Source organism: Numenius arquata, chromosome 1, assembly GCF_964106895.1.
Source record: "Numenius arquata chromosome 1, bNumArq3.hap1.1, whole genome shotgun sequence".
Classification (NCBI taxonomy): domain Eukaryota; kingdom Metazoa; phylum Chordata; class Aves; order Charadriiformes; family Scolopacidae; genus Numenius; species Numenius arquata.
The window spans coordinates 119236479-119244683 of record NC_133576.1 but is presented as its reverse complement, the minus strand read 5'-3'; the positions used below and the strand labels follow the sequence as shown (position 1 = coordinate 119244683).

The following is an 8205-nucleotide window of genomic DNA, read 5'->3' as shown; positions in this document are numbered from 1 at the left end:
CCGGGCGGTGGCGGGGGAAGGAAGGGGCGGCCTCGCCGGTCAGCGGGAGAAAACTCCCCTCCCCCGCGCCCGGCCTCTCGTGAACCCCAGGTAGGGGCCACTGATCGACAGCCCTCCCCGCCCTCCTGGCGTTTTCATTGGGCGCCTTTCACGCCGATCAGCAGTGTGCAGTGCCAAACGCCGGCTCCCATTGGCGCGCCTTGCCCCGCCCCTCCCAGCGCGGGCCAAATGGGAGGCCGAGGGGGCGGAGCTTGATGCTGAAGGGGCGGGGCGGCGGCGGGGGGCGCGGAGGCTTAGCCCGCGAAGGCGGTCGGCGGCGGCTGGAGCGGTCGAGCAGCAGCAGCAGCAGCAGCAGCGGCGGTGCCGCGGGATGGGACGGAGCAGGGCGGCAGGTGGGTGCGGGGCCACGCTCCCGCTTCTCTCAGCCGTCGGCGGAGGGAGGAGGAGGGAGGGTCGGCGGCGCTCAGGGGGTCCGCTAACCCACCCCCCACCCCCCTCAGCCGGGAGGGGCGCTGAGGGGGGGAGCAACCGCTTTTTAACGGTCTCTTAGTGGATAATCCCGCCGTTGCCTTGTGGGAGCCCCCTCAGCGCGGCGTCGTCTTTCACCTCACGGCCGCGATGAGGGAGGCTCGGGGCCGGGCAGAGCTGCCCGTCCCGGGCTCCTCCCGCTTCAGCTCGGAGGGGGGAAGCTTTGTTTCAACGCCCCCCCCCACCCCTCCTCCCGCCGGTCTCGGCCCCTCGCCGGCCCCCAGCACCGTGGGCCGCCTTCTCCTGTGGGTCTCGGGTGGGGGTTGCGGAGCTTGGTCGGGGAATAGGCCCCCCGCCCGGGACTCGGCGGTTCTCGGGGCCGGGCGTCGTGTTCCCCGCAGCCCGGTCGGAGCGGCCGCTCCGACCGGGCTGCGGGGAACACGACGCCCGGCCCCGAGAACCGCCGAGTCCCGGGGGCTTTTAACCCACTCGTGTTTTTCCCTCGCTCGTGGCCGTGACACCGGCAGGTCCCTTCTGATGCCCAGCGGTCTTCAAGTACTTAAAATAATCGGCTTTGGCTTTGAAGGGCGCTGGGAGTCCTTGACAGCTCAGGAACTTTTAACCCCCTCTCCACCCCCCCACTCCCCCCCTTATTTTTTTTTTTCCCCCTGCTCGTGGTTTTTGCAGATGAATTAATTTTTTTCCACTTATTTCTTAAGTGACTGTGTCACGGAGAAGCAGCTGGGAGTCTGAGCGAGCGCGGGCGTGTGAAGACGGGGATTTATTGCGACTGCTGAATGTCTGTAACGCTATCCGAAAAGTGCTGAAGAAATGCTTATTTATTCTTTTCCTTGTCGTTCCTGATCCAGTTTAGTAATCGCTGCAGAAAACTAACAGGAGAAGGGCTGAACAACATGGTCTTAGGCTGAGCAACAGTCTGTGGAGTGGGGCCAGTACTTGAGTGATGGCTTATTGGAGGCAGTTGTGAGATTCCTTGATAGAAAATACTTCAAAGCACAAATGGTTTAGTTTGTGCGCTGTTTGTGCGGCAATAGGAAAAAGCTGTCTAGCTGCGGTTCTTTGTGCTCCTTTTGTAAACTACAGGGAGTGAGGGGAAAGTATTCCTATTAGAAAAGGATGGGGGCAAATTATGAAAGCAGCCAGGAACTTCAGGAGACCTGAAATCTGAAGGTGAGAAGGAGGAAGCAGTTCTGCCTTGTGTATCATGCCAGACTGACTTTTTTGTTGTTGCTCAAAACAACAGTCTGTCTCGTATAAACGTAATACGTTTTAATTACATTTATATGAAACAGACTGTTGTTTTGAGTTTGCCTGATACAGTATTTTCCATGGTAGTTAAAGCGTGTGCGCTTGAAGAAGGGAATGAAGTAATGGAATAAGGCTGCAGTTCTTGTGCTCCAGCATGCTCTCCCACGCTACAGCGATCTGTAGCTCAGATGCTAAAGTTGTGTGGTCTCTAATATATGGAGGTTGACATGATACAGAATAATTACTTAGACTAATACCCAAGTTGGGAATCTGTTACATTAAAGGTATAGGGCTTGTGATCTAACTTAAAGATTTAAGATTAAACTCCATATTTGAGCCATGGAACTGAGCTTCGTTAGGCGTTACACTCAGTCACAGTTTACTTTTTGCCTTTAAGTTTTCATCAGAAGAAAATACACTAAGATGGAAGGACAGTTATCTGCCTACATTAAAATAAAGGCCCTAAGTCATTCTTACTCAGTAAGAACGTGGCTTTCAGTAAGTTCTGCGAGAAGGGTGTTTTATCTTCAGTTCTTCAGTTGAGAGCAGGATCAGACCATCTTCACCTTGAGTAATGTGGAAGCTTAGTTTATTTTCAGCAGAATTTTGGGGATGAGTTGTGCAAAGCAAACTTTTGCTATTGCTTGCTGGAAGATTAGTTTTGTGTTTGTATTGCTAGCAGCAGTGTGAATGTAGTTATTAGGTGGTGAACGCAGAGGTTTTGTTGTACTTGAAATAATACATAATTGAGCCAGTCCTCTTCTCTTTCCCATGACTATTTATGTTCCTTGAATAAAGAAAAAATAGAAAACACTTTTTTAATCAGATAGTAGTCTTGATTATACACAATAGTTACTGAAATTCTATAGTCTTTGCTAATCTTCCTATTTGTCCATGGAAGTAATAAAAGATGACTTTATATCTCAGAAGTAGAATTGCTTGTGCTTTAAAAAGGCACTTTCATAGCAGGAATAAGTTATTGAGGCTTCATGTTTGATTTATATGGTACAACACATATGACATTTCATAGTTAATAGCGGCATAAACCTGCTTTGTTTTCAGTATATGCCTTGTCTGTACAACATGCCTCAAAGGATTATGATTTTAGGAGTAGTAATATAAACTTCTTACAGACCAGCTTCTCTTTGGTGTGACTACTTCAGCTCAGGTTTATTTACTTTATTCTTCAGTGAGAAGGTCCATGCCATATATTTCTCTGGAACAGGAATAACAGTGCAGGCAATGTTCCTGTAGGAAGGAAAGAGGAAGAAAAGCCGTTGTCTGACAGATGATAGGAATATTATTTTGAAGTTTCTTATATACAGTGATTAGCAGCTTGGGATTTCTAAAAAGCAAACCAGAGCAGATACTTTAGTGAAGAATTCCAGAAGAGCTGATGGTAGCTGAGTGTTGAAGTTACTGCATCAGTGGCACCTGGACTGTGAATTAGCTTTCATGCCTTTGCAAGTCTTCCATTTTTGATTAAACTGCCTGCATGGACAATTACATCTTAGTGTAATTTGTACTAATTGGAGTAGGAAAGAGCCTTGAGAGAGCTACATGGAGGACTCGTGATGTAAAAAGATAAATATGTGCAGTTAAATCTTTGTTCTTTTGAGCCCTCCCATAGCACTGTCTTCCAGAGCTCTCTTGACTGCTTTTAGTGAGGAATGAGCAAGAAATGTTGTTGCAGTTAATTGCAGCCTGCTCTTGCAGGCCTGTCCTTAGTTGGTGTTTACTTGATGTGGTCTTGTAACTGAACTCAAATCTGATGTGGGTTGTATAACACATTACCTTTTGGCTTTTTTTAATTCAGAGGTGATGCACTGGTATCTATCTGATTAATGTGTGGCTCAAATTAAAATTTTTGGACTTCTTGTGGTCATTACTGTGACTTCTTTTATTTTTGCTTGCGTAGGATATTGAGCTACAGGCTGTGTATCAGGTGAACTGCATTACTAGCATAAGTTACTAACCAGGCTATGGGTGTCCAGTGGGTTATAATACTAAGTTTTGTTAATTACCTCATTAGCAGAAAGATACTAATTTACAGTACTGATGGAGAGAAGTTGTTTTTATCAGGCTCTTTTGTTAGTTCTCTAATCTTAAAGTCATTCTGTATATGAAGATCATTAATAGGACCAGATTACACATACGTGGCTTCCAGTGTTACACAGAACTGTACATTGCCTTCAGAAGCTTACTTGTACAAGGAATATTACGTATCACGAATTGTAACTGCTTATTCTCTTAAAAGAACAGATAGAGAAGGAGGTAGAGGGTGAGTATTAACAACTTCTCCGTATGGAAGATTCGTGTATAGAATACCTGTAGTCTAAAAAAAAATAAAAAAAAATCAGTGAGTAGACTAAGAATTAGATTGAGACATCTTGAGCCTTAGCTCTGTAGCAGAACTGCTATAGCACTTTCAGTCTCGCCTGAGAACTTAGGCTGCCTTTAGAGGTAGTAATGAAAATAACCTGAAGTTACACCAGATTTATTTGCTCAACTTTAACCTGTGAGTGCTTTCCTTCACACTTAACTGTTATTTAGATCTAACTGTTCAGAAGCTAGACTGTTGTAAAAGTTGTTGAAATGTTGCACTGTTTCTTTTTTTTTTTGTGGGGGTTTCTATTTTTTTTTTTTAACCAGGAAGGCATTGTTGGTTTTCACCTCTCTTTTAAAAACTTGGATAACTGAAATCTTTTTAACTGCTGACAGATGTAATTTCTTTTTCCTCTGCCAAAAGGGGAAACAAAACATTTGGAAAGAAATTAAGAAATTTGTGTGTAGAAACAGCTGGAGATCAAAATGGAAGTCTTTGTGCTCATTTAGGTTGTAAACTAGGAGCTTATCTTGTTTGATTTCTTTATTTTTGGCAGGTGAGATAGCTGGAGAATTTTTGTTGAAGGCTTGTTAAGCATTTGTTGGATTTGATTGTGGTTTTTTTTTTTAAACCAAATCCAAATTTATTTGTTAGGGATTTATAGGTGTTCTGAATTTAAACATATTGTGAATTAGTTTTTCCTTTCTCATACTTAAATATTCTGCTGTTAAACTAGTGGTGTTTTCTGGGTCTAGAACACTCTGTGTTCGGGATTTTTTTTTTTGGTGGACCTCTCTGTTTAGCAGAGTTTTAGTTACTTTTTTTGTTTTTTCTCAAGATTCTTGGAACGTCTTCCTACCTGTTGGTTACAAATATCATCTCTTTATTCTTATAGGGATTGGTAGCCTAATACAGTGATGGGGACAATGTGTGTTTCTGTTAAGCATAGGACATCTTTATGCCAAATTTATTTAAGATTCTATTTTTGTATAGTCGCTATACTCGTACCGCTTGAAGGCATGCTTCAACACTGAGTTAATAATCTTCTGTATTTTTAAATACATATTTTAGAAGCAGAAAAAATGAGTGTTTGTCGGGTTAGACTTGATTGTTGTTTGTCAGTCTACAACAAAATTAATACAGCAAAATATTTTCCCCATCATTTGTATACTATCAAACAGATTATACTTAATGTGTAGGTGTTCTTCTAAACATTTGTAACTGCAAACCTCCTTGCAAGAGTGTTTTAGTAAGAAGTACTGGAAGGAACTGACACACACTATTGAGTGCTGAGTTAAGGGAGTTGGCTAAACATTAATGAACATAGTAACGTAACTAAAATAAGTGTCTTGGACATGGCTGGCATGCAGGTATTTTTGCTTTAATTTTAATTAGTCTTACATTCTGTAGATACTTAGGTTTTATAATAGTCTTCAGAATGTGCTGCTTTTAAAATGCTGCTAAGTGACATAGATAAGTAAGTATAGAAATCAGTGGTAATTTGAATCTGTTCAGTGTTCATATTTTACAGTCATCATAATTGATATAAATAGAAGTAGTCTATGCTAAGGCAGTTGTAACTTCCATTAATCTGTCAAAACCAGAATTTTTGGTTGACTTAAATGTGTTTTTCTCCAGGACAAGAAAAAAATCTAAAGTTATGCACAGAATTACAGCCTGGCTTGTTTTCTCTCTAGTTCCATAAATCAAAAATCTATTTCAGAGTTTCTTTGGCTTGAGCTTTTATTGCACATCCCTGTTGTGGAAATCTGCCCAATGTAGAAACTATAGAATAATTTCTTGTGGTTAAGCTCTGTTGAGCACTGTTCATTTACACAGCAGTATGCAGACATAAATTCACATTGTTGAAAAATATTTATCATTACTAGTTTCAAATGAGACAGACCTTTTGGAGGCTTATGCAGTGGTTATGTTTCTTCCTGTGCTGGTGTAAAAGCATATTTAAGGTTTGGCTGTTGTAACTATGCATTAATGTGGCTTTCATTTTTTTTTTTTTTTGGTACCTAAATATGCACTTGCTTTAGAGTTCTATATATATTATGGTGATTCTCAAGTCCTTTGTCAACCTTATGTTTGCTGATAGAACTTCAAAACTGGAAAGGAAAGTTTAAATTATAGGTAGTGAAAGTGCTGTTTAATGCATGAGTTAAATGAAACTGATAGATGAATCTTCATCTTCATAGCAGGTGCTGCTAGCAACTACAGTTTTTCAGACATTTGAAACTTTACATAAGTCTGTTATTTGGTACTTTTCATTAGGTAAAGAATGCTGAAATACTTTGTTGTCATTCAGCCTTTTCTAACTTTTTTCTTTGAGATTTTCTTGAAATTGGCTCCTTTAGCCTTTCTAAGGTAATGTAATGTTTTCAGGTACCTGGCTTGTCTATGAGCACATGTAACTGTATGTAAGCGATGTGCTGAACAGTTAAATACTAAAACAGGGGGCAGTTCGGGCTGGGGCTGTGCTAGTATGGTGTAGAGGCTACAGCATCATGTTGAGTTAAGGTGCTGTGTCTGGACGGCTGTGCTCAGAGGGTGCTGCATATGTTTCCTGTTGGGTTATGTGAGGGGAAGCCCTAATTTTTTAGGGCTATGTCTCTTGCTACTGAATGCTGTACTGTCTTACCATTAATTAATCTTAGAGTTTTCTCATTCAGGAAACACTTGTGTCTCCTTGCCAGGAATTGGAGTGATGTTATATTTTTCTTGGAATGCTGTAATTTGCTACTTCTGTGCATATTTGTCTATATTCTTCTCTAGTTCTTGTCCTCTAGGTTGCTGCGTAATTAGTTGGATCTTAGCATACAGTAATACTGTGGATGAAATTAGTGTGCTTTCTTCATGATTCACGGAGCCTGTTTAATGTTCTTAATGTATTGGTAGATTATGAAGGTAGAGATCGTTGATGGAATAAAATATATAAACAGTTTTGGGCTCTGCAATAAAAAGATACAAAAATACTAGAGTATGTCCAAAGGAGGGCAACAGAGACGGTGAAAGGAGTAGAGAGCATGATTTATGAGGAGCAGCTGAAGATACTGGATTTGTTCAGCTTGGAGAAGAGGGTTCTGAGGGGTGGTCTCATCTTTGTCTACAGCTTCCTCATGAGGGGGAGCAGAGAGTGCTGATGTCTTCTCTCTGGTGTTTAGCGACAGGCCATGAACGATTGACATAAAGCTGTGTCAGGAGAAATTCAGATTGAATATTAGGAAAAGGTTCCTCACTTAGAGGGTGGCCAAGCACTGGAACAAACTTCCCAGGGAAGTGGTTGTGACATCAAACCAGTTGGGTTTTGAGAAGCGTTTGGACAATGCTCTTGGGTATCTGGTTTAACTTTTAGGTTGCCCTGTGTGGAGTCAGGAGTTGGACTTGATCCTCACGGGTCCCTTCCAACTCAGGATATTCTATAATAACATGAAAGGTATAATGCAATAGTGTTTCAGACACCTTAGAGAACTTGAGTTTCACCGACTGTTTAGAAGATAGCGTGTGCAATAATGTTTCCTTTTATTGCTGATATATTCATAGAAACTAAATGTGAACAAAGCACCTCTTCAGTGAAGACTGAAAAGCACGTATAATCTCATAAAAAATGTTCGAGTCTGGTTGCCAGTGCAAAGAGAACATAATGTTAAGTTTGTGTGTAAAGGACAATGAGTATAAGTTGGGAATTACTGGAGATGCGCCATATTTGTAGGCGGAGAACACTATATAAGATGTGACCATCAGGACTCTTCCATGGACTGGTAAACCAGTTATCTGCTTGTCACTTGCTTCACAGTGGAGTACCATTGACAGGGTTGTTAGTAAAGGCTCGGGTTCAGATTGAATCTGGAGGTGAAATTTGTTCCAATGCTGATGACTAATGGACAGCTCGGTTTGAGTATTCCCTTATTTGAGGGTTTATAGTTAATGTATATAGTCATAGCTGATGTGTGCGTCTGTTGCCCACTTTTCCTTCTCCAGAAGCTTTTTCTTGAAGCCTAGCACTGCTGTTCTTGTTGTGATGCCCTCCTTTGACAGTTAGAAAGGGCTAACTTATCTTTTCTGTTTCATGCTTCTGATTCCTGTAAGGTAGGGACAGTAGCATTTGGGTCACTGTTGTATACCTTAGCGGAGAG

General features: G+C 42.0%; 1 protein-coding gene across 1 annotated transcript in view; it reads left to right on the top strand.

Annotated features, from left to right (window-relative positions):
- The first annotated feature begins 278 nt into the window (after positions 1-278).
- WASF3 (WASP family member 3) overlaps positions 279-8205 on the top strand; it is a 77278-nt gene continuing 69351 nt past the window's right edge. The window contains exon 1 of the mRNA XM_074146453.1: positions 279-392. The gene's annotated coding sequence lies outside the window, so the exon portion shown is untranslated. The remainder of the gene's footprint in view (positions 393-8205) is intronic.